The following is a 27,315-nucleotide window of genomic DNA, read 5'->3' as shown; positions in this document are numbered from 1 at the left end:
GAGTTCTTTGAATATATTGGATATTAGCCCTCTATTGTATGTAGGATTGGTAAAGATCTTTTCCCAATCTGTTTGTTGCCATTTTCTCCTATTGACAGTGTCCTTTGCCTTACAGAAGCTTTGCAATTTTATGAGGTCCCATTTGTCAATTCTTGATCTTAGAGCATAAGCTATTGATGTTCTGTTCAGGAAAATGTCCCCTGTGACATGTGTTCAAGGCTATTCCTCACTTTCTTTGCTATTAGTTTTAGTGTATCTAGTTTTATGTGGAGGTCCTTGATCCACTTGAACTTTCTACAAGGAGATAAGAATGGATCAATTTGTATTCTTCTACATGCTAACCCCCAGATGAATCAGCTCCATTTGTTGAAAATGCTGTCTTTTTTTTTTTTTTTTTAAGACAGGGTTTCTCTTTATAGCCCTGGCTGTCCTGTAACTCGCTTTGTAAACCAGGCTGGCCTCAATCTCAGAAATCTGCCTTCTTCTGATTTCCGAGTGCTGGGATTAAAGGCGTGCGCCACCATGCCCGGTGAAAATGCTGTCTTTTTTTTTTTCCCCCCCACTGGATGGTTTTCGTTCCTTTGTCAAGTTTGAAGTGACAATATGTGCATGGGTTCATTACTGGGTCTTCAATTCTATTCCCAAATATCCCTCAACAGGGGAATGGATACACAAAATGTGACATGTTTACACAAGTGAGTGCTACTTAGGTCATGAAAATTTTAGGCAAATGAATGGAACTAGAAAATATCATCCTGAATGAGGTAACCCAGTCACAAAAGAAGACACATGGTATGCACTCACTGATAAGTGGATATTATCCCAGAAGTTTGGAATACCCCCGATACAATTCACAGACCACATGAACCTCAAGAAGAAAGAACACCAAAGTGTGGATACTTCTGTCCCTTGGAAGGTGATAAAGAGACAAGGTGTGGAGCAGAAACTGAAGGAAAGGCCATCCAGAGACTCACACACCCCAATACATTCCATGTACAATCACCAAACTCAAACACTATTGTGGATGCCATCAATAGCTATTGACAGAGGTCTCATACAGCTGTCTATTGAGAGGTTCTAGCAGTGCCTGATAAATACAGAGATGGATGCTCTCAGCCAACCATTGAAGTGAGTACAGGGTTCCCAATGGAGGAACTAGACAAAGAACCCAAGGAGCTGAAGGTGTTTGCCGCTCCATAGGAGGAAAAAAAAACCCATGAACCAATCAGTACATCCCCCCCAGAGCTCCTAGGGACTAAACCACCAACCAAAGAGTACACATGGAAGGGCCCATGGCTTCAGTTGCATATGTAGCAGTGGATGGCCTTGTCAGCCATCAATGGGAAGAGAGGCCCTTGGTCCTGGGAAGAGAGGCCCTTGGTCCTGTGAAGGCCCTATGCTGCAGTGTAGGGGAATGCCACGGCCAGAAAGTGGAAGTGGGTGTGTTGGTAAACAGGAGGAAGGGGAGGGAATAGGGAGCTATTGGAGCAAAAATCAGGAAAGGGGATAATATTTGAACTGTAAATAAAGAAAACATCTAATAAAATAAATAAAACGTGAAAAAAGGGAAAAATTGCAAAGAAAAGTGTTTAATGGAGGATATTTGAGAAATTTATTGAAAGTGCCAAGAAATTGAATAAATTCTTATTTCTGACTACTTTCAGAATTATAAGAAAATCAGATTAATAAAAAAACAATCGAAAGCATTGTGATCACTGAGGTGTTTCTGAGAGAAGAGTAAATTAATGTTATCTTGACTCTCAACATCTGCTTTCTGACATCTCATTGGTTTTCTGAAGATGGCTGTCTGTATATTTATTCTCCTCAGGAGTGTCCTCCAGAACCCTCTTAAGAATAGTTTGGAGGGACCAATAATTTCTACAATGCCTAAAGGAGCCTACAATGAAGTAAATGATGGGGTTGTCAGAGCTGTTTACACAGGACAGGACTACTGTAACTTGGTACATGTGACAAAAGGAATGATATTCCTCCTGAGACATTTTTCAATCTTTGTTTTTGCTATGCTTTTATATCTAAAATTGCACTCATCACCACCCCACTGTGTCTTTCCTCCTGTAAGTGATTGTTGCTTGAAGTTTCTTGCCACGTGAACAATAATGTCAAGCAAAGTGAGGAGTATCCTTAATTGCTCAGTAGGTATGGAACAAAGTCTCCATCTTTTGCTTCATATTCCCAGTGATCTGCCTCTCCTTTTATCTGCTAAAGCAGCAATGTTGGTATATTTCCAGTTTCTTCCAAATATCACAGAAATGCATCAAAGGAAAGGCTAATGTCTCATGTCCTAAATACTAGCACTTGGGAGGTAGAGGCAGATGGATTTCTGAATTTGAGACCAGCCTCATCTACAGAGTGAGTTTCAGGACAGCCAGGGCTATACACAGAAACCCTGTCTCAAAAAATAAAAAAAATAAAAAATAAATAAAAAAAAAAGAAAAGAAGAAAAAAAAAAAGAAAAGAAGAAAAAAAAAAGGGCCAATTGTTCTTTGGATGATTTTGTGTGTTAAACTATTTTTCCTAAATATCTTAATAGTTAAGTTTATAGTTTTGTTCAGCAAAAATTCATTTTCATTGTATATTTTTTCTCTGTTAACAATTATACAATCCAACTATATGAGATGTAAAAATGTTTTATGTATACTAGACATACTTAGAAGTGACTAAAAGACCCCCCCTCTCTCTCCCTCCCTGTATTTATCTATCTATTAAGATTGGGGCTCATGTATTCAAAGAAGGCCTCAAACTTGCTATATATGTTAGACTGACTTTGAATTTCTGATTTCCTTGTCATTTCCTTCTAATGCTGGGTTAATCTGCACATGCCACCACAGATAATTTAAGTGAATCTGGAATTCAAGCAGGTTAGGGAAGTGCTTTACAAGCTGAGACATATCCTCACCCCCAGCCCATCAGTGAGAGATTTAAATAGGTAGTCTGTGTCTGGTAAGTGAGCAGTGCTGAGTGGAGCAAAGGCACCAAGTATGTGTGCAAGGTCTTGACTCTAACAACACAATGTGGAATCTGAATGTAGCAAGCCTGTAACTGACAGGTATTGTCAAGAGACTGGGTTGAGTGTGGGGAGTCCATTGGAGCAGAGGCTTTATGGAAAACAGCTACACAGAAGAGGGGAGGATTGGGCAGATTATGTGGAAATGAAGACTTTGGCAGGCCCACTGATGTACAGCTTGACTTGATACAGAACAGGTGATTGTATGGAGTGGGTGGTAAGGTTAAAAAGGTTAAAATATAGAGAAGAGAGGATTGATCATTTGGATGGATATGGCGGTTGCTATAAATGAGGACAGGGCTGGTGCTCAATAAATCTGTAAACCAAACAGGCCATGATCTAATAGAGTAAACAGATACATCCCCATTAGTGACAGTAAGAATGCAATTTTTAAATGTAGAAATAAAGTACTTCACGACCTGTATAAGACTGCAGCAGTCAACACTCCAGGAGGGGAAGGGGGGCAACACACTTCTGATTGAAGAACTACAGGCAGTCAATGCTGCTGAGTTGCCGGGTAGGCTTTCCACCGGGACAAGATCCCAAGACATTTTGCCCATTTCTAAGTGGCCAGCCTTATACATACACTATTTGGATTCAGCAGGCATCATATGTAAAACAAAAATCATAAAACACGTGCAGTTTCTATTCTATTGCTGTGAAGAGACATCATGACCCAGGTAACTCTCAGAAAACATCTAATTGGGGGGCTTGATTACAGTCCTAGAGGGTTAGTCCTTGATTATCTTACAGCAGACAGACATGGTGCTGGAGCAGAACCTTTGAGTTTTAAAATCCTGATCTGCAGTCATGCAACCAGCAGAGAAAGAGAGGAGATGAGAGAGAGACAGAGAGACAGAGAGAGATAGAGAGAGACAGAGAGAGAGAGAGAGAGAGAGAGAGAGAGAGAGAGAGAGAGAGAGAGAGAGAGAGAGAGAGAGAAAGAGACAAAGACAGAGACAGTCAGAAACACACACACAAATAGAGAAATACAGACAGAAAGAGACACACAGACAGAAAGAGACACACAGACTGAGATACAGTCAGACAGACAGGCACACACACACACACACACACACAAACAACTTACACACCTTCTTGTGTCGGCTTTTCAAACATCAAAATCCATACCCAAGTGACACACTTCTTCCAAAAAAGCCACACCTCCTATTTCTTCTCAAGTAGTTCCACTCTTTATTGACAAAGCATTAAAATATGAGTCTGTCATGTCCATTCTCATTTAAACCATCACGTATAAAAGATGACATAAACTAGAGATGGGGAATGGGTGCAGCACACAGAATGAGTAGGAGTGGTGGAGGGAACTGCTTAATAACAAAAATACATTGCCCTCATATATGAAATTCTCAAACTTGCCATTGCAAAGAAATGATCTCTTTAACAGGAAGCAATATCCTAACACTAAGATAGGAAGTCATAATGGTTACCTTACAAGATGCTCAGCCATAGGGATGTGGGACAAAGCAGGACTCATTGGGTGATGTGTATCTGGCTAGTATCATGGCTCTGGTCATGGATGGATCAAGACATGAAATGCTGAACATGGATGTGGAGATGAGATAAAGGAGTTTAAAAGTTTCTCCAGGAAATTTCTGCCTTGAAATTGCAAGGATAAGAAGGGAAACCTGGCCAGCATTAGGATGCAGAAGGAGAAGGCATTTCTGAGTATCCAGAATCCCACAGCCAGAACAGAACCACATTTTCTGCCAGCGCATCCCAGGCACTGATGCCCAGCACACACTAATCAGGGTCTTTATTTCTGCTGATTCAGAGACAACTTGGTATCATTTTAAATTTTAATTAGTCATGTGCTTTTGTCATTGTCCCCATCTTACCTATAGGAAAATAGATATGCAAGGCAGTTCAGAAATGGTTCCAGGGTGTCTCAGCTAGTGTTTTACTGCTGTGAACATAAATCACAAACAAGGCATCTCTCATAAGAACAGAGTTTATTTGGAGCTGGTTTCCAGGTTGAGAGGTTCACTCCATTATCATTAAGGAGGGAACATCTACCTCTGCTGTGCCCTGTGTAGTGGGAAATAATCTGGCTGAATGGCTGCAGGGAGGATGAACTACTCTCTTCTAATATGTGTGATTTGGAAATGGCATTCCAGACATTAGAAGAGAGAATGGAAATTTGGAACCCATCAAGAACATTAGTGCAGGGAATAGAAACAGTGCTTGAGTGGAAAACAAAGGCAGACTTTAGGGTCGTGGATGGCTTCCTATCTCTGAAAAGCCCTGCTTAGTCCAGACTGCCCAGGTCTCAGCAGGAATGAAGGCTGTGAGTGAAAGTTAGCAGGAACCTTGACCTATCAAGGCTGAATGCATGCATCTCTCATGTGCTCCCCTGGTTTCTGTAACCCTGCTTAGCTTGAGGAGGATGTGGAGGAAAAGCCACAACTTCTGTTATTGTCTTGCAGGGATTGTTCTGCTTTGAGCTACTTTTGTTAGAAACTATTCTCATTATTAGGACCATACACCTGACAAGAAAGCAACTTGTGAGTGGAAAGATTTTTTTCTTTTGGCTTGATTTTCAAAGAGTAGGGTCCATCATGGCTTAGATCGTAGGATTGCTTGTGTTTTCTTCTAACCAGAGCTGTCCTGTGTCATGTATCACTAAGAGAAGCCATGAATAAGCATGACTCTGATTCTACATCAGAATGTCCCTGTGACCCCTTAGCCATAAGCACAACATTCAGATTTCTTCTGGGTCTTCCCTGGCTGTGTAATGAGTGGTGTGATCTGAAGTTAGCAGAGAAGATGGCACTGCCTTTGGGGTCATTGATGCTGACAGCTTAGAACAGTGATTGTGGAAAGTACAAAATTTGCAGTTCTAGACCAGAGCCAAATTCTGTTGAGATATATTTATTTTTCCTATTAACCATTCATTGAACATCTCTGTCCTTGACTTAACCTCCTTAGCATTAGGTCTTAATATCCTAACAGGCCATGCACGTCCACCAAGTTGAAGGCTAAGAATGCTGTTAGAGAACACTTGAGACCTATAGGAGTCGTTTCCTCCTTGTACTTAACCTGCCTAAATGAGGTTTCCTTTGGCATTTTAAATTTTTATTTATGGCTTTTTCCCTGCCCCCCCCCCTGCAATTTTGTTACTGTAGAACTCTCAGGAAACTGTTTCTAAATTGGAACCTTGTATTTGGGGAAATTTGAACCTGTGTTCTTGAGCCATAGACCTCATAAGTAGCTCAGAATAAGCATTCTCATGTTCCTTTGATGTGAGAGTGGTGTTTTGTGTGATTGATGGGAGGAGCTGTCTTTATCTACACTTGTTAATTGATGCTGTATGACTCATATATATTCTCTTGGTGATTTCTCTTATTAAAATAGTTTGTTGTACATATGGAGTGACCCATGGCTTCAGCTATATATTTAGTAGAGAATGGCCTCATTGGCCATTACTGAGAGGAGAGGCCCTTGGTCCTGTGAAGGCTCAATGCACCCGTATAGAGGAATTCTAGGGCAGGGTGCTGGGAGTAGGGGTGTGGGTGGAGGAGCACCCTTTTAGAAGCAGGGGGGAGGGGATAGGGAGTTTTTACAGGGGAAACCTGGAAATAGGATAATATTTGAAGTGTAAATAAATTGTATATCCAATAAAAAACAGAAAAAGATTTTTTTTTTTTGTATAAAGCTTTTGTGCCAGGGCCTAAATATCTTTAAATTTACTTCCAATGGACCAGGCATCAATGATCCCAAAACTTAAAAAAAAAATTCACTTTCTGGAGGCTCATGTAAAAAATGAAAGGATTTTCTGCCATTAGCAAATGCAGGATTTAGGAAATCCTGTCCCTTTATAGCCCACAAGTTCAGATGAAAATAAAAATAAAGTCGTGTAAAGTAAGGTACAAAGTAAGTATGAATGGGGAAGCAAATGTCTTTGCAGCTTGTGTTTCATGGCTTGTAGCTGGAATTTGCTCTCTTGGACTGTCAACCTCTTTGCTCCTTGGTTTCTGACTTGGTCTTCAGGCTAGTGTCCTTGTCAGCTCTTTTGTGTTGTAATAAAGCACTAACCAAAAGTAACCTGGACAGGAAAAGGTATATTTTACATTATAGGTTGGGTCTACATTCAATGAAGCCAGGTAAGGAGATCAAGCAGGGATCCAGAAATAGGAATGGAAGCAGAAACCAAGACAGGGGTGTTGTTCACTGGCTTGCTCTCTGTAGCTTTCTGTGCTTGCTTTCTTATCCACCCATGGACTGTCTGCTCAGGGGTGCTACCATCCACAGTGTGCATGGCTCTCCCACAACATTCATTGATTAAGAAAATGCCCTACAAGCAAACCCACATATCAGTTTGGTGGGTGGAGACAATTTCTCAATCAAGGTTTCCTCTTCCTAAAGGACCCTAGTTCGTGTGACCTTGACAAAATCTAACCAGAAGCAGCTATAGAATGTATTAAGATTAACAATGCCCTTTGCATGATGGATAACATCTTAGTGAAACTAAAGGCTGTTCTGTTTGAGCAATCAAGTGTCAATCAGACTTTGTGGCAAGAGATATGACTCATGAATCTTGAAAGTGCTTTAAAATGTAGGGGCAAGGTTGGATGCACTCTCTAAGATACAGGTATTCACTGAGTACCTGCTATGCTCCACAAAGTATCTTCAGTGATACAGTGTACAGCTGTGAGATCAAAGACTTGAGAGGCTATATTCTATTGGAGGAAAACTGGCAACTCCTGCACATCTCTCCAGTTTATCCATTTATGGTTCTCCTGGCTTTCTGATCCATGACTACTGTGTTTTCAAGTCTCTGACAAGTTTCCTATCTGTCTCATTTCATCTTACTATCTTCAGTAGGACAACGGAAACAGTTGGGGGTAGGTAAATGTCTTCTTATTGCTCTACTTCTCTCTATAGCATTCTGTAGCATCCTATGTTCTCTGCCTTTGCTCCTACTACTCTACATGAAGCACCCCTGCTCCCATTAAGGGCAATCTTACAGGAAAGCAGGGCATTGGAGCTTGAAGACTTATTCAGAGGATATTGCAGGTTTGGCACAGACACAGTTACCCACATTAAAGTGCTGTATTACTTGCTGCTTTGGGTAAGTGGAAGAATTAATATTTATGCCCTCTTCTAATTTTTGGCTTCTTCTGTTCCGTTTCATTGGCTGGTCCAAAGAAATGTATGCATGTATTCAGCAAATGGCAGTTCCTGAACACACATAGAGAAAGAAGTATTTTCAGATGGAGTTGGAGAGAGTAGACAATGTTGAACACAATGATGACCCATAATTATGATTTCCCAATTTATATCTTAACAGGACACTTTAGTCTCCGATGAGATTGTTTCTCTCTGGTTGTGTTTGCTTTTCAATTCTTTTATAAAGAGTGACTAGGAATCATAGCCTCTAACAACACAGTATTTTTGTATGGTTTTTATATCTCAGGAATCATATTCCATCTTAACTAGAGCTTTTTTCAAGGGCTTATAAGGATATAGTCAAGGAGTTGACTGGGACCATGTGTCTCATTTTGGCCTTAGGGTCTTTTATTACCTTACTGGTTGTCATCAGAACCTAGTCTACTTCACAACATAGTTCCAGAAACACAACAGCCAGTGTCTCTGGGACTTCCTGTCTTACAACCAGACTCTCTGAAATTCCATTTATCAGGCTCCATTGTCTTCCTTCTGTCATTTCTCAAAGTTCCTTAGCTCAATCCACTGCAGCCACAATAGCCTCACAGTCACTCTTCACACCCTCTGAACATCTGCTGTATCCTTCCATCTTTACAGGATCCAGTTTCTGTCTTTGCCCTGCTCAGTCTCAGCTTTTGCTGAGAGATCGGCCACTTGGTGATCTCATATATTTCCTACTATTGCCTTGGTCATTGACTTAATAATTGCCTAACATTGTCCTCAACGTTTTGTGTTCATTTTATTGATTGCATGTGAGGGAGTTGCTTTTCTGAATTTTAATGAGGAAAACCACTGTAAACATTTTTGTACACTGATTAATTGTATGAACATAGATTTTAATATTTCTGGATCAAACACTTAATTTTAAGATTATTAAGTTAAATGGTGAATATATATCTAAATATTTTTTTATTTTTATGTTTGTGTATATCATGTGTGTTCTTTTGTGATTGGGTTACCTCACTCAATATGATATCCTCCTGGTCCATCCATTTGTCTAAGAATTTCATTAACTCATTGTTTTTAATAGCTGAGTAGAGCTCCATTGTATAAATGTACCACATTTTCTGTATTCATTTTTCTGTTGAGAGACATCTAGTTTCTTTCCAGCTTCTGGCTATTATAAATAAGGCTGCTATGAATATAGTGGAGCATGTGTCCTTCTTACTTGTTGGAGCATCTTCTGGGTAAATGTCCAGAAGAGGTATTGCTGGATCTTCTGGTAGATCTATGTCCAATTTTCTGAGGAAGCACTAAACTGATTACCAGTGTGGTTGTACCAGCTTGCAGTTCCACCAGCAATGGTGGAGTGTTCCTCTTTCTCCACATCCTTGCCAGCATCTGTTGTTACCTGAATTTTTGATTTTATCCACTCTGAGTGGTGTGAGGTGGAATCTCAGGGTTGTTTTGATATGCATTTCCCTGATGACTAAGGATGTTGAATATTTCTTTAGGTGCTTCTCAGCCATTTGGTATTCCTCAGTTGAGAATTCTTTGTTTAGCTATGTGCCTAATTTTTAAATCAGTTTATTTGGGTCTCTGGAGTCTAACATCTTAAGTACTCTGTATATATTGGATATATAATAAGCCCTCTCTTGGATAATGGATTGGTAAAGATCTTTTCCCAATCTGTTAGTTGCCATTTTGTCCTATTGACAGTGTCCTTTACCTTATAGAAGCTTTGCAATTTTATGAGATCCCACTTGTCAATTCTTGATCTTAGAGCTTAAGCTATTGTTCTAATCAGGAAATCTCCTCTGTGACCTCTATTTTAGGCTCTTCCCTACTTTCTTTTCTGTTAATTTCAGTGTATCTGATTTTATGTGAAGTTCCTTGATCCACTTGAACTTGATTTTTGTACAAGGAGATAAGGATGTATCAATTTGGATTCTTCTACCTGTTCACTGCCAGTTGAACCGTGCTGAAAATAATGCTGTCTTTTTTTCTAATTGGATGGTTTCAGCTCCTTCTTCAAATATCAAGTGCCCATATGTGTATGCATACATTTATGGGTCTTCAATTCTATTCCCAGATATTTCTCTACATAGGAATGGATACAGAAAATGTGGTAATTTATACAATGGAATGGTACTTAGCTATTACAAAACAATGAATTAATGAAATTCTTAAGCAAATAGATTGAACTAGAAAATATCATCCTGAGCAAGGTGACAGAATCACAAAAGAACACTCTTTGCCAAGAGACTCAGAATACCCAAGATAAAATTCATAGAAAACATGAAGCCCAAGAAGAAGGGAGACCAAGGTGTGGATACTTCAGTCCCTCTTATCAGGGGAAACAAAATAACCATGGAAGGTGTTGCAGAAAGAAGGTGTGGAGCAGAGACTGAAGGAAAGGCCATCCAGAGACTGCCCTACCTGGGGATCCATCCCATATATAGTCACCAAACTCAAACTGTATTTTGGATGCCAACATGTGCTTGTTGTCAGAAGCCTGATATAGTTGTCTCTTGAGAGGCTGTGTCAGCGTTGATAATACAGAAATGGATGCTAATAGTCATCCATTGTACTGAGCACAGAGTTCCAAATGGAGGAGCTAGAGGAAGGAACTCAGGTGCTGAAGGGTTTTGTACCCCAATAGGATGAACAACTATATTAACTAACAAGTACCCCGAGGTCTCCCAGGGGCTAAAACACCAACAAAGAGTACACATGGAGGGATCAATGGCTCCAGTTGCATATGTAGCAGAAGATGGCCTTGTAGCTCATCAATGGGAGGAGAGACTCTTTGTCCTGTGAAGGCCCTATACCCCAGTGTAAGGAAATGCCAGGGATAGGAAGTGGGAGTGGGTGGGTTAGTATACTGGGAGCAGCAATAAGGGGTTTTCAGAGGGAAAATCAGGAAAAGGGATAACATTTGAAATGTAAAAAAGAAAATATATAATAAAAACAAAAAGTGAAAATTAAAAAATTAAAAAATGTGTTCAATTATGGGAGTGAGTATGTTGAGGAGCACTGGTGGGAGGGGAGGAAGAGAGAGGGGGTTTTGGGAGGGGAACCTAGGAAAGGGGATAACATTTGAAATGTAAATAAAGAAAATATCTAATTAAAAAAAATAAAATGAAATAAAAAAAAAGAATTTTTAGAGGAAATTTGAGAAATTCATTGAAAAGGCCAAGAATGTTGGAGAAATTCTTATTTATGACTACTTTGTGAAGTATAAGAAAATTGTATTTAAAAATAATCAATTGAAAGCACGGCAATCACTGATACATTTCTGAGAGAAGAGTAAGTTAATGTTGTTTTGACTCTCAACATCTGCTTTCTGACATCTCAGTGGTTTTCTGAAGATGGCTGTCTGTATATTCATCCTCCTCAGGAGTGTCCTCCAGAGCCCTCTTAAGAAAATTTGGAGGGACCAATAATTTCCATAATTCCTAAAGGAGGCCACAATGAAGTAAATGATGGGGTTGGCAGAGGTATTTACACAGGACAGGACTGTAGTAATTTGGGAAATGTTACAAAAGGGATGATGTAAATGAACCTGAAACCAGTATAACAGAAACAAGTAAAGCCCAAGAGGCAGGCCACAGATGAGGTAGACCATCACTGTGAGAGAGATGGTAACATACAGTCGGGACAGGGGTTTCCTGGTTTCCTCCTGGAGCCACAGAAGTTCCTCAGCAGTAGGGCCAGACTGGACAGAGAGAAGCATAAATAAAAAAATCAGAAATGCAGTTATAATAAAGTCAATATTTTTTCCACAAATGGTGATGAGTCTCACCAAGGAATCCTGAAAAGAAACAAATGAGGATGATCATGAGAAAGGACAGACCAAGATTAGGGAACATAAGATAGCTGACATGTTTCTTGGGTGGTGACAGTGGTACAAGATTGGCCATAATACAGACAGGCAGTATTTCATGCTAATAGCACTGAGGACGCTCAGTCCTGCAATATAGTGAACGATTGCTGCATTGCCTAAGATATCTTTGCTTAATTTATGTGCATAGATGAAGTCAATGTTCCATAGCAGAGAGTTAATGAAATGGCAGCAGAGAAAGAAGGAGTCTGCCAGAGCCAGATTGAGGACATAAGCTGAGATTGCTTTCCTGTGCATGCAGAATCCCAGTAGCCAGGGTCCAATGGTATTTCCTTCCAGTTCCACCAGGACAGTGATGAGGACCAGAAAGGACAGAGTCAGGATTGGACTGCAGTTGGGATGACCAGTTTCATTCAGTGGTGTGATTCTGTGTTGTGGGATGAGATGATTAGATCCATGCTCACAAATCTTCCAGCAGCATCCCTGATTACACAGACCACATTTGATCACCTTAACATTGACACTTCTTCTAGTGATCATAATGTAATATAGATATTGATGTCAATATGGCTTAATAAAATCATTTATAAATGAAAGGAGAGTAACATTACTGCATGGATCAAAATTCTGGACTGTGGATTCAAATTCAGAGCTTGTGTATTCTCTATAGTCTGGGTCATACTTCCTGTGTATAACTCAGGACCTTTTAAAAACATGGAAAAGATTCCCTTCTCTCATTGTCAGGGCTGGATACATTTCCTGCTCTCCTGTAATCCCAGAAAGGGAAGCATCACATTTGCCTCCCCAGGGCTTAAAATAACAGAAAAGATGAAGATATCAGGGTATTGTCGAGGTACATTAAGGGAACAATACTTCTGCATGGTCAAGAGAATGGATTCTGAGTTATACACCTAACTCTGGGTCGAGACATGGCACTGTTCTGTGCAACAGATTACAGATCACAAGCATTTACCTCCTCCCTTGAGATGACCAAGCTGCACCCGTCAGTCACTTGGCCAGGGGATTGCAAAGGTGGCAGAAGGAATATCAACACACTCATCTTTCACAGGATTTCCACCTTCTATGCAGCCATCTCTGACCTTCCCTCAGTTGGTACAATTAAGCCTGTCTGCTTCTCTGAAAGCTCTCTGACTCAGAAAAGTATAAGGTTCCTTTTTCTTTCTTTAGATCTCCTTTTCTTTTGAACATGGGCCAAAAGACCAAGCAACATTTTCCTGACAGTCTGGACTATCTCCATAATTTCTGTAACCCACATCCCTTTCCACCATGGAGTTTTTTTCCCAACTTTGATTGCTGGACATAGCAGCTTTCTTGGGATGTCAAAAGGCATGGCTTTTTCTCTTCACCTTCTCCATCTCCCTCCTCCTGGCAGCTGCCCAGATTTACAGCTTGTTTAGTCTGTTGTTTTGCACTGAAATATTAGTAAAACTGTGACTGTGTTTCCTTCCAAATCTGTTTTCACAATATTTTCTGGGGGGTGTTTTAAAATTCTTTGATTTCTGAGAGAACCCTTATTTCTACCATAACACAAGGGCTCATTATGGCTTGGCTGAACATGTAGGTTTATTTTTGTACACTGATTGTGTATTTATGTGTAGGCTGAGTTGTAGGAGAGTAGCAGAGGGTTATATATGAGTCTGGACTGAATTTCCCAGCACCATAAAGAACAGAAGGGGAGTGAGGTCTCAGTCCCAGTCCCAGGAAAAGAGGTAGAGAAGTAGAACAGAACAACAAAAGCAAGGCGTAATTGGGGTGGTGTGAAGTTAGCCACATGAATGGATTCTATTCTGTCTCCCAGGTGGTCTTTAGTGGTATTTACTTTGCAGGAAAAAGCCTTTGCATGAGAGGAGCTTTTGAAGGGAAATAAAAGTGGAGGTCCTCAAAAATAAACACCACACACACCCACACCCCCCACATGCATGTGCACAAGTACATGTACACAATGCCTAGTTATAAAAATAGCAACTGAGCTGAAATCAACTGCTCCTTTTTTCTTTTAGTTTTCCAGTAGTTGAAGAGGTAAAAATTAACATTTTTCTTTTTAAATTTTAGAAATGAGAAAGGGAAACCAGTGAAGAGGAATACAGATAAGGGTATATGTTAGTTAAGGTCAGATGCCCCACTCTAGCTTATCTCTCTTGCCTCACAAACTAGAGGTGCCTACTTCAGAGGACAAACTTAGAAAGGTAGCTCCCAATGTCCTACAGAGTGTCAGTACATTCTCCTATCAATCAGAATATATAGTTTTTATTTTTATTTACTTATTTATTTATATATATTTATTTATTTATTTCTGTTTTTTCTTTTTTCAGATTTATTTTTATTAGAAATTATCTTCATATACATTTCAAATCTTATCCCCTTTCCTACTTTTCTCTCTGAAAATCCCCTATAACTCCACTCCTCCCCCTGCTCCTCAATCCACGCACTCCTGCTTCCTGGCCCTGACATTCCCCTATACTGGGGCCTAGAATCTTTGCAAGACCAAGGGCCTTTCCTCTCATTGATGGCCAAGTAGGACATTCTCTGCTACATATGCAGTTAGAAACAGGAGCTCTGGGGGTACTGGTTAGTTCATATTGTTGTTTCTCCTATAGGGTTGCAGACCCCTTAAGCTCCTTGGGTACTTTCTCTAGCTCCTTCATTAGGAACCTTGTGTTCTATCCAAGACATGAATATGAGCATCAACTTCTGCATTTGCCAGGCACTTCCAGAGCCTCACAGGAGATGGCTATATCAGGGTCTTGTCAGTAATATCTTGTTGGTATATGCAATAGTATCTGGGTTTTGTGGTTGTGTATGGGATGGATCCCCAGGTGGGGCAGTCTCTGAATGGTCCTTCCTTCAGTCTCAGCTCTGAACTTTGTCTCTATAACTCCTTCCATGTGTATTTTGTTCCCCATATTAAGAAGGAATGAAGTATCTACACTTTGGTCTTCCTTCTTCTGTTTCATGAATTTTCCAAATTGGATCTTGGGTATTCTATGATTCTAGTCTAATATTCACATATCAGTGAGTCCATATCATGTGTTTTCGTTTCTGATTGGGTAATGCCCTCCATGTCCATCCAGTTGCCTAAGGATTTTATAAATTCACTGTTTTTAATAGCTGAGTAGTACTCCATTTTAAATGTACCACATTTTCTGTATTCATTCCTCTGTTGAGGTTCATCTGGGTTCTTTCCAGCTTCTGGCTATTATAAATAAGGCTGCTATGAACATAGTGGAGCATGTGTCCTAATTACAAGTTGGAGCATCTTCTAGCTATATACCCAAGAGAGGAATTGCTGAATCTTCCAGTAGAACTATGTCCAGTTTTCTGAGGAACTTCCAAACTGATTTCCAGAGTTGTTGAACCAGATTGTAATCCCAACAGCAATGGAGAAATGTCTGTTTTTCTCCATGTCCTTGCCAACACCTTCTGCCACATGAATTTTTATTTTAGACATTCTGACTGGTGTGAGGTGGAATCTCGGGGTTGTTTTGATTTGCATTTCCCTGTTGATTAAGGATGTTACACATTTTTTCCCAGGTGCTTCATTCATTATTCCTCAGTTGAGAATTCTTTTTTTAGCACTGTATCCCATTTTCAATAGGATTAGTTGGTTTTATGGAATGGAATTTCTTAAATTGTTTTTATATATTGGATATGAGTCCCCTACCAGATTTTGGATGGTAAAGATTTTTTTATTACATCTTTTCCTCAATTACATTTCCAATGCCATCCCAAAAGTCCCCCATATCCTCCCCCCTACTTCCCTACCCACCCATTCCCATTTTTTTGGCCCTGGTGTTCCCCTCTACTGGGGCATATAAAATTTGCATGTCCATTGGGTCTCTCTTTCCAGTGATGGCCGACTAGGCCATCTTTTGATACATATGCAGCTAGAGTCAACAGCTCCGGGGTACTGGTTAGTTCATAATGTTGTTCCACCCATAGGGTTGCGGATCCCTTCAGCTCATTCGGTACTTTCTCCAGCTCCTCTATTGGGGCCCTGTGATCCATTCACTAGCTGACTGTGAGCATCCACTTCTGTGTTTGCCAGGCCCCGGCATAGTCTCACAAGGGACAGCTATATTTGGGTCCTTTCAGCAAAATCTTGCTAGAGAATGGTAATGGTGTCAGCGATTAGATGCTGATCATGGGATGGATCTCTGGATATGGCAGTCTCTAGATGGTCCATCCTTTCGTCACAGCTCCAAACTTTGTCTCTGTAACTCCTTCCATGGTGTTCTGTTCCCAATTCTAAGGAGGAGCATAGTGTCCACACTTCAGTCTTCATTCTTATTGAGTTTCATATGTTTAGCAAACTGTATCTTATATCTTGGCTATCCTAAGTTTTGGGCTAATATCCAATTATCAGTGAGTACATACTGTGTGAGTTCCTTTGTGAATATGTTACCTCACTCAGAATGATGCCCTCCAGATCCATCCATTTGCCTAGGAATTTCATAAATTCATTCCTTTTAATAGCTGAGTAGTACTCCATTGTGTAAATGTACCACATTTTCTGTATCCATTCCTCTGTTGAGGGGCATCTGGGTTCTTTCCAGCTTCTGGCTATTATAAATAAGGCTGCTATGAACCTAGTGGAGCATGAGTCCTTCTTACCGGTTGGGACATCTTCTGAATATATGCCAAGGAGAGGTATTGCTGGATCCTCCAGTAGTACTATGTCCAATTTTCTAAGGAACTGCCAGACTGATTTCCAGAGTGGTTGTACAAGCTTGCAATCCCACCAACAGTGTAGGAGTGTTCCTCTTTCTCCACATCCTCTCCAGCATCTCCTGTCACCTGAATTTTTGATCTTAGCCATTCTGACTGGTGTGAGGTGGAATCTCAGGGTTGTTTTGATTTGCATTTCCCTGATGATTAAGGATGTTGAACATTTTTTCAGGTGCTTCCCTGCCATTCAGTATTCCTCAGGTGAGAATTCTTTGTTCAGCTCTGAGCCCCATTTTTAATGGGGTAATTTGATTTTCTGGAGTCCACCTTCTTGAGTTATTTATATATATTGGATATTAGTCCCCTATCTGATTTACGATAGGTAAAGATCCTTTCCCAATCTGTTGGTGGTCTTTTTGTCTTATCGACGGTGTCTTTTGCTTTGCAGAAGCTTTGCAGTTTCATGAGGTCCCATTTGTCAATTCTCTATCTTACAGCACAAGCCATTGTTGTTCTATTCAGGAATCTTTTCCCTGTGCCCATATCTTCAAGGCTTTTCCCCACTTTCTCCTCTATACGTTTCAGTGTCTCTGGTTTTATGTGAAGTTCCTTGATCCACTTAGATTTGACCTTAGTACAAGGAGATAGGAGTGGATAAATTCACATTCTTCTACATGAAAACCACCAGTTGTGCCAGCACCATTTGTTGAAAATGCTGTCTTTCTTCCACTGGATAGTTTTAGCTCCCTTGTCGAAGATCAAGTGACCATAGGTGTGTGGGTTCATTTCTGGGTCTTCAATCCTATTCCATTGGTCTACTTGTCTGTCACTATACCAGTACCATGCAGTTTTTATCACAATTGCTCTGTAGTAAATCTTTAGGTCAGGCATGGTTATTCCACCAGAGGTTCTTTTATCCTTGAGAAGTGTTTTTGCTATCCTAGGTTTTTTGTTATTCCAGATGGAGTTGCAGATTGCTCTTTCTAATTCGTTGAAGAATTGAGTTGGAATTTTGATGGGGATTCCATAGAATGTGTAGATTGCTTTTGGCAAGATAGCCATTTTTACAATGTTGATCCTGCCAATCAATGAGCATGGGAGATCTTTCCATCTTCTGAGATCTTCTTTAATTTCTTTCTTCAGAGACTTGAAGTTCTTATCATAGAGATCTTTCACTTCCTTAGTTAGAGTCACGCCACAATATTTTATATTATTTGTGAGTATTGAGAAGGGTGTTGTTTCCATAATTTCTTTCTCAGCCTGTTTATTCTTTGTGTAGAGAAAGGCCATTGACTTGTTTGAGTTAATTTTATATCCAGTTACTTCACCGATGCTGTTTATCAGGTTTAGGAGTTCTCTGGTGGAATTTGTAGGGTCACTTATATATACTATCATATCATCTGCAAAAAGTGATATTATGACTTCATCTTTTCCAATTTGTATCCCCTTGATCTCCTTTTGTTGTTGAATTGCTCTGGCTAGGACTTCAAGTACAATATTGAATAGGTATGGGGAGAGTGGACAGCCTTTTCTAGTCCCTGATTTTAGTGGGATTGCTTCAAGTTTCTCACCATTTATTTTGATGTTGGCTACTGGTTTGCTGTAGATTGCTTTTATCATGTTTAGGTATGGGCCTTGAATTCCTGACCTTTTGAAGACTTTTATCATGAATGGGTGTTGGATGTTTTCGAATGCTTTTTCTGCATTTAACGAGATGATCATGTGGTTTTGTCTTTGAGTTTGTTTATATAATGGATTACGTTGATGGATTTCCATATATTAATCCATCCCTGCATCCCTGGAATAAAACCTACTTGGTCAGGATGGATGATTGCTTTAATGTGTTCTTGGATTTGGTTAGCGAGAATTTTATTGAGTATTTTTGCATCGATATCATAAGGGAAATTGGTCTGAAGTTCTCTATCTTTGTTGGATCTTTCTGTGTTTTAGGTATCAGAGTAATTGTGGCTTCATAGAATGAGTTGGGTAGAGTTCCTTCTACTTCTATTTTGTGGAATAGTTTGTGCAGAACTGGAATTAGATCTTCTTTGAAGGTCTGGTAGAACTCTGCACTAAACCCATCTGGTCCTGGGCTTTTTTTGGCTGGGAGACTATTAATGACTGCTTCTATTTCTTTAGGGGATATGGAACTGTTTAGCTAGTTAACTTGATCCTGATTTAATTTTGGTACCTGGTATCTGTCCAGAAACTTGTCCATTTCGTCCAGGTTTTCAAGTTTTGTTGAGTATAGCCTTTTATAGAAGGGTCTGATGGTGTTTTGGATTTCTTCAGGATCTGTTGTTATGTCTCCCTTTTCATTTCTGATTTTGTTAATTAGGATGTTGTCCCTGTGCCCTCTAGTGAGTCTAGCTAAGGGTTTATCTATCTTGTTGATTTTCTCAAAGAACCAACTCCGCGTTTGGTTTATTCTTTGAATAGTTCTTCTTGTTTCCACTTGGTTGATTTCAACCCTGAGTTTGATTATTTCCTGCCATCTACTCCTCTTGCATGAATTTTCTTCCTTTTTTTCTAGTGCTTTTAGATGTGTTGTCAAGCTGCTAGTGTGTGCTCTCTCTAGTTTCTTTTTGGAGGCACTCAGAGCTATGAGTTTCCCTCTTAGAAATGCTTTCATTGTGTCCCATAGGTTTGGGTAAGTTGTGGCTTCATTTTCATTAAACTGTAAAAAGTCTTTAATTTCTTTCTTTATTCCATCCTTGACCAAGTTATCATTGAGAAGAGAGTTATTCAGTTTCCACGTGAATGTTGGCTTTCTATTATTTATGTTGTTATTGAAGATCAGTCTTAGTCCATGGTGGTCTGATAGGATGCATGGGACATTTCAATATTTTTGTATCTGTTGAGGCCTGTTTTGTGACCAATTATATGGTCAATTTTGGAGAAGGTCCCGTGAGGTGGTCAGAAGAACGTATATCCTTTTGTTTTAGGATAAAATGTTCTGTAGATATCTGTTAAGTCAATTTGTTTCATAACTTCTGTTAGTTTCACTCTGTCCCTGTTTAGTTTCTGTTTCCAGGATGTGTCCATTGATGAAAGTGGTTTGTTGAAGTCTCCCACTATTATTGTGTGAGGTGCAATGTGTGCTTTGAGGTTTATTAACATGTCTTTAATGAATGTGGCTGCCCTTGCATTTGGGGCATAGATATTCAGAATTGAGAGTTCCTCTTTGAGGATTTTAACTTTGATGAGTATGAAGTGTCCCTCCTTGTCTTTTTTGATAACTTTGGGTTGGAAGTCGATTTTATTCGATATCAGAATAGCTACTCCAGCTAGTTTCTTCAGACCATTTGCTTGGAAAATTGTTTTCCAGCCTTTCACTCTGAGGTAGTGTCTGTCTTTTTTCCTGAGATGGGTTTCCTGTAAGCAGCAGAATGTTGGGTCCTGTTTGTTTAGCCAGTCTGTTAGTCTATGTCTTTTTATTGGGGAATTGAGTCCATTAATATTAAGAGATATTAAGGAAAATTAATTGTTGTTTCCTGTTATTTTTGTTGTTTGAGTTGGCATTCTTTTCTTGTGGCAGTCTTCTTTTAGGTTCGTTGAGGGATTACTTTCTTGCTTTTGCTAGGGTGTGATTTCTGTCCTTGTATTGGTTTTTTTCTGTTATTATCCATTGAAGGGCTGGATTCCTGGAAAGATAATGTGTGAATTTGGTTTTGTCGTGGAATACTTTGGTTTCTCCATCTATGGTAATTGAGAGTTTGGCCGGGTATAGTAACCTGGGTTGGCATTTGTGTTCTCTTAGTGTCTGTATAACATCTGTCCAGGCTCTTCTGGCTTTCATAGTCTCTGGTGAACAGTCTGGTGTAATTCTGATAGGCCTGCCTTTATATGTTACTTGACCTTTCTCCGTTACTGCTTTTAATATTCTATCTTTATTTAGTGCATTTGTTGTTCTGATTATTATGTGTCAGGAGGAATTTATTTTCTGGTCCAGTCTATTTGGAGTTCTGTAGGCTTCTTGTATGTTCATGGGCATCTCTTTCTTTAGGATTGGGAAGATTTCTTCTATTATTTTGTTGAAGATATTTGCTGGCCCTTTAAGTTGAAAATCTTCATTCTCATCAACTCCTATTATCCGTAGGTTTGGTCTTCTCATTGTGTCCTGTATTTCCTGGATGTTTTGAGTTAGGATCCTTTTGCATTTTGTATTTTCTTTGATTGTTGTGTCGATGTTCTCGATGGAATCTTCTGCACCTGAGATTCTCTCTTCCATCTCTTGTATTCTGTTTCTGATGCTTGCGTCTATGATTTCAGTTTTCTTTCCTAGGGTTTCTATCTCCAGCGTTGCCTCACTTTGGGTTTTCTTTATTGTGTCTACTTCCCTTTTTAGGTCTAGTGTGGTTTTGTTCATTTCCATCACCTGTTTGGATGTGTTTTCCTGTTTTTCTTTAAGGACTTCTACCAGTTTGGTTGTGTTTTCCTGTTTTCTTTAAGGACTTCTACCAGTTTGGTTGTGTTTTCCTGTTTTTCTTTAAGGACCTGTAACTCTTTAGCAGTGCTCTCCTTTATTTCTTTAAGTGAGTTATGAAAGTCCTTCTTGATGTCCTCTACCATCATCATGAGATATGCTTTTAAATCTGGGTCTAGATTTTCGGCTGTGTTGAGGTGCCCAGGACTAGGTGGGGTGGGAGTGCTGCGTTCTGATGATGTTGAGTGGTCTTGATTTCTGTTAGTAGGATTCTTACGTTTGCCTTTTGCCATCTGGTAATCTCTGAAGCTAGCTGTTATAGTTGTCTCTGATTAGAGCTTGTTCCTCAGGAGACTCTGTTAGCCTCTATCAGCAGACCTGGGAGGCCGGCTCTTTCCTTAGTTTCAGTGGTCAGAGTATTCTCTGCAGGCAAGCTCTATTCTTGCAGGGAAGGTGGCCAGATATCTGGTGTTCGAACCTGCCTCCTGGCAGAAGTTGTGTTCCAATCACCAGAAGTCTTAGGATCCCGTGGGGAATCCTGTGTGGGTCCTTGAGGGTGTCCGGAGACTCCAATGGCAAGGCACCCTGGTGCTTGAGTGGACCGGAAGGTACTTGTGCCCCACCTCAGGCCGGGTTGACTGCTTCCCTAGTTAATGCATTCTCAGGTTCCACACGATTGGATTGGAGCACACACTGTGTTCCACTCACCAGAGGTCTTAGGTACCCGTGGGGAGTCCTGTGCGGGTCCTTGCCGGTGTCTGGAGACTCCACTGGTAAGGCACCCGAATGCTCGAGTGGACCAGAAGGGACTTGTGCCCCAGCAGAGGCCGGGTTGCCTGCTTCCCTAGTTAATGCAGTCTCAGGTCCTGCTCAATTGGATTGGAGCAGAAGCTGTGTTCCACTCACCAGAGGTATTAGGATCCCGTGGGGAATCCTGTGCGGGTTCTTGCGGGTGTCCATAGGCTCCTCTGGCAAGGCACCCTGATACTCGAGTGAACCAGAAGGGCTGTAAAGATTTTTTTCCCAATCTGTTGGTGGCCTTTTTGTCTTATTGACAGAGTCCTTTGCCTTACAGAAGGTTTGCAATTTTATGAGGTCCCAATTGTGGATTCTTGATCTTACAGCACAAGCCAGTGGTGTTCTCTTCAGAATTGTTCCCCTGTGCCCATATCTTTGAGGTGAAAAATCATGCATTATTGGTATCCCTTAATCTTGTCAACACAAGGCACATGCCTCAAATATTTTATCTTTTGTTGTAACATTTTTCTTTTGACAGCTTCTCGGGTCTCAGATGTGCAAATGAGAATAACTGTGAAAAGCAAATAGAACAATGAGACCTGGGTAGTAGCAGTCAGTCTTGGAAACAAGTTCTGAATGTGACCCTGACCTATTCGTCTCTTCTTTTCTTTTCTTTTCTTTTCTTTTCTTTTCTTTTCTTTTCTTTTCTTTTCTTTTCTTTTCTTCCTTCCTTCCTTCCTTCCTTCCTTCCTTTCTTCCTCTCTCTCTCTCTCTCTCTCTCTCTCTCCCTCCCTCTTTCCCTCTTTCTTTCTTTCTTTCTTTCTTTCTTTCTTTCTTTCTTTCTTTCTTTCTTTCTTTCTTTTTGAGACAGTCTTTCCATGTAGCCCAGGCTGGGCTTCAGTCCTCTCTGTAGCCCAGGCTGACTTCAAATGAATGCAATCTTCCTTCCTCATTCCCTAAATACTGAGATCAAGGAAGTCTGTGAGGACGTTAGCTTTCTCCTTGCCTTTTAAATGAATGTAAGTTTCACCATTCTCCCCATGGCAAAACATTGGAAAAACTGTGATAACAGAAGGCTCAATGGTCTCACCAACCTTACTGACCTTCTTCCCATATTTAAGGTTGTCAACATTTTTTTAAATAAAGCCTCATTTCTCCATCCTTTCCTTGAAGGAAATCCAGTGTGGCAGTCCCCGCATGCAGCTTCTCAGTATTGAAAGGATAGAAGGACATGACCTTAGACAGATATTTTATCCAACTCTGGAAACAAACATATGTGGACACAAATCCTTCCTTACCTTTCTTCCCATGCTCTGTCCCGAGTTGAGGAGCTGACTTTTGCTGAATTTGACGTATTCTGGCATGTGGATTGTAGAACATCCTTTTACATCCCTCGAGATATTCCAGTAGAATGTTAGTAAGAGCTAGTGACCAAGTGAGACTTACAGAGATGCTGGGCAGCCCATGTGCTTTCTTGGTCTGTGGATTAATAAGATACCAAGTCGATGGGAGAGACAATTCTTCACAGAGATATTTCTGGATGACTTCCCAATTTCCACTCATATATGAGGCTTTCTCACCCCACCGTATCTGGTATCCCCACCTCTGTAAGTAAGTGCCATTCTGAAGCTTTAATTGCCAACTATGGGCATAGGCAGTAATGATGTAGGCTAAAATGAGCTGCATGTGAGATTTAAAACTAAAGTACATTGTGGTGTCTCTAGATCATCCTCCTGGCCCTGCTGTTTTTCTTTCATATTTTTTCCACCTGATAACTGACTCATAGAGGTCCTTTTATTACAACTGACAGACAATTGCGCACTGAGGCACTGAGTGAACTCCCAAGTCCCACTGTCCAGATGTCATGCTTGTACTTTCTTTTTACATTGCTTTTTTAAATTCTCTGATTAGGAAAGTTATACTTCTGTTTTTAGTATTCAGTTTGAAAGCTGAATGAACTAAATATTTCATTATAAACCAGAGTTTATAGTGAAATATTATACCTGTGTAGTGTATACTGCATACTCCCTCCATCCATGAAATTTAGTACTTACCTATTTTTGTGCAGTATAAACAGTAACATTTACAAGAGTTATTTATCTCCTATGGTCTCTTCTTGAGTTATACTTTATATCCAGATACAGCAATTTGCCATCTGATATCATTTAAAAGTCAATCTCTTTAATGTACTTAGAAAATCATTCATTGGATTTCTTCTACATAACACAAAACACTGATTTGTGTTCATCCCAAACTTGCTGAATCTGTTTTCCCTATTTGTATGTGTATGGTTTCAGGGTTGACCACTCTTCAATGGACAGCCAATAAGGAGTCATCCCTGGGAGATGCTAATTCTCTTACTCCCAGTAATCATTAGTTCCCCGTGGTTCTGTTTGAAAATTATCCTTCCACATTAACATATCCATTATTTTTGCCATTGTCCCCTTGTTTATGTAGCTGTTTCAGGAGAGGCAGTTTCACATCAGTCTTCCTGGTATTCTGGTGCCTAAAATCTTTATGCTGTCTTCCATGATGTTCCATGGGTTATAGATGCAGGAGCTATGATTTAGATTAATTCATTGAGAAGGAGTTCCCAATGATCTGTAAATCTCTACATTCATTGCATCAAGTTTTGGTTTTATGAGCCAGTCTCCATTTACTGTAATGATGGGATTCTTTGATGAGGTGTGATAGCTACATTAATATCTGGGTATCAGGATGAATAGCATTTACAATGTAGCAAGTAGTTAGTTTGTCTAGCAAAGTGTGGGAAGTAGATTCTTTTAAAGAAATATATACACAATTTGCTTTAATTAAGCTGAAGAAATGAAAATAAGGGCAATCTAATACTAAAATTTCACTTGAAGCAACTCCAAGAGGTATAACTACGTGAAGTGAATATCAGAATTTGGTCACAAAAAAGACTGGGTTTGGAAAAGCCCCATTTTTGACTGAGTTAGCAATTTATGAGGCTCTTCTGCAATTATAAATGTCCAAGTTTCTTTAAAGATATATTCCACAAGTTCAAATGTCAATCTATATACAAGGAGAACGTGCTAATAAATGCTTATAATTATGTGTTGTGAAAATAATTGTACATTTTAAGTTAAACCAACAAGAAATCACCATAAAGCTCTTAGAATGTTGACAGTTTATCAAGTAAGAATGAAATAGACATACATACCAGATTAAACTATAATAAAAATTTTATAAATTTATGCTATGAAAGCATAAGAAATAATTCAATAAAATTAGTGACCCACAAAAGGAGAAAGCACACAAAACTAAAGAAATATGGAAAGGTATACAATTAATGTTCTGGTGTAAGTTATGAAGAAGTCACAAAACCCACATCTTAGCATTTCAACAAGAATCAACCCATGAGAAAGAGGGATAATTCATGAGTCAAAAAGTAATACAATTAGAAGGGGCAGAAATGACTGAATAAATAATAAACATAAACATCAAACAGTAGGTACTTGTAACTCTGTGCTTCAAAACTCAGCAACAGGAATGTTCTAGAGCTCAGAATTGAGAGACTGATACAGCCCTCTGGAAGGAGGGAACCTGATAGAACAGTTTCCCTTTGCAGTTATAAGGTGGGGTTCTGTCAGAACAGAAGCATCTCAAAGTAGGCTTCCAGCACCTGTCTTCTTATTTCCTTATTATCTATAGCAACATGGGAGACAGAATGGGGATGGTCCCAGATTAATTGGTTGGTGTAGACAAACAAGGGAGAAAGACACCACAGACACAAACACAGACACGAGCATGGGCATGGGCATGGACACAGGCACGGGCACAGGTGCAGACACAGGAAAAGGCACAGACACAGACACAGGCACAGGCATAGGCACAGGCACAGACACACAGATGCATAGGCTTAAAGTCACAGTCACATAGACACAGAGACTCACACACATGCATATATGCACCCATGCATGGTGGTGCCAAGTGTCCTGAAGGCTGTGTTTCACAAAGTGCTAATGCTTGGACAACTTTGGACTGACCCTTCACTGTCCTTACTGGAAATTTGCTATACACCTTTTGCTTGTACTTATGTTTGACACTTTTAAAGATCTTTCTCCAAAAGCTAGAGCTGGGATAACAAAAAAAAAAAAAAAAATGGTGCAAACAAGAATGAAATTAATGGAAGTTCCTCAGGAAGAACAATTATACAGAAAATTGAGTCTTTCTTAGAACTTACTACTTAGATAATTAATGAACATTTTTATTAAGTGTGTGACAGAGGATTTGAGAAAAATTCTTAAAGAAGAAAAACTTAGGGAAATTCTAGAAGCTGACAAACTGTACTTGAATCACTAGGCTTTTATGTTCAGCTTCAGAAATAAGGGCTAATGTGAATAGGAAGAGATTCTGATCACAGAGTTAATGACAAGCCTTGGTATATTGCTGCTGGCAAAAGCAAGCAGTTTTAGGAATTCTGATGTTCTTCTTTTCTTTACAGAATTGTAATAAAGATAGGAATTGTATTGAAATAAAGGTTCATGACAGAGACACAGAGGAAAATATTTTGGCTTAGTGAGCTGTCTGTGTTCCTCGACAGACTTGTCAGACCAGAACTTTTCTGATATTATAGGAAAACAAAGAACAAGTCTGCTGCCTTTGCTTAAGGAAGGGCTGCACTATATTTTAAGAATCAAAGAAATAGGATGGTGGTCTTATGCCAAATATAAAAAAGCAAGAAGGTAATCCCTCAACAAACCTAAAAGAAGACAGCCACAAGAACAGAATGCCAACTCTAACAAGAAAATAAAAGGAAGCAACAATTACTTTTCCTTAATATCTCTTAATATCAATGGACTCAACTCCCCAATAAAAGGACATAGACAAAAGCTGACAAACTGTACTTGAATAACTAGGCTTTTATGTTCAGCTTCAGAAATAAGGGACTAGTATGAATAGGAAGAGATTGTTTTCATACAGTTAATGACAAGCCTTGGTATCTTGCTGCTGGCAAAAGCAAGCAGTTCTAGGAATTCTGATGTTCTTCTATTCTTTACAGAATTGTAATGAAGATAGGAATTTTATTGAAACAAGTGTTCATGACAGAGACACAGAAGAACATATGTTGGCTTAGTGAGTTGTCTGCATTCCTGGACAGACTTGTCAGACCAGAACTTTTCTGATATTATAGGAGAACAAACCTGCTGCCTTTGCTTAAGCAAGGGCTGCACAATATTTTAAGAATCAAAAAAAGGATGTGCCAAATATAAAAGAAATATAGAGGAAGAAAGGAAGAATTAAACAGGGGTTAAAGAGAAGGACTTTTGCAGAAATTCAAGCTTGATATAACAGACAGTAGGAAATAACTTTTTATCTGTTAATTTGGTGTCAAAATGAAACAGAATAAAATTCAAATAGATTCACCCTGACTAGTATTCTGTAACCAGAAGGCTTTAGGACACTAGTCTCAAGAAGAATATATTGAGTTAAAAGGAAATTGATTTC

At 39.6% G+C, this 27,315-nt stretch overlaps 1 pseudogene; it reads right to left on the bottom strand.

Moving 5' to 3' along the window:
• Positions 1-1,760: 1,760 nt before the first annotated feature.
• LOC110297515 (mas-related G protein-coupled receptor member X1-like) lies at positions 1,761-12,451 on the bottom strand (annotated as a pseudogene).
• Between the last annotated feature and the right edge of the window lie 14,864 nt (positions 12,452-27,315).

The sequence above is a fragment of the Mus caroli genome, unplaced genomic scaffold (assembly GCF_978045245.1).
Source record: "Mus caroli unplaced genomic scaffold, Mus_caroli_1 scaffold_8, whole genome shotgun sequence".
Lineage (NCBI taxonomy): Eukaryota > Metazoa > Chordata > Mammalia > Rodentia > Muridae > Mus > Mus caroli.
The sequence above is the reverse complement of the archived record's forward strand: the minus strand, read 5'-3'. Positions and strand labels throughout refer to the sequence as shown.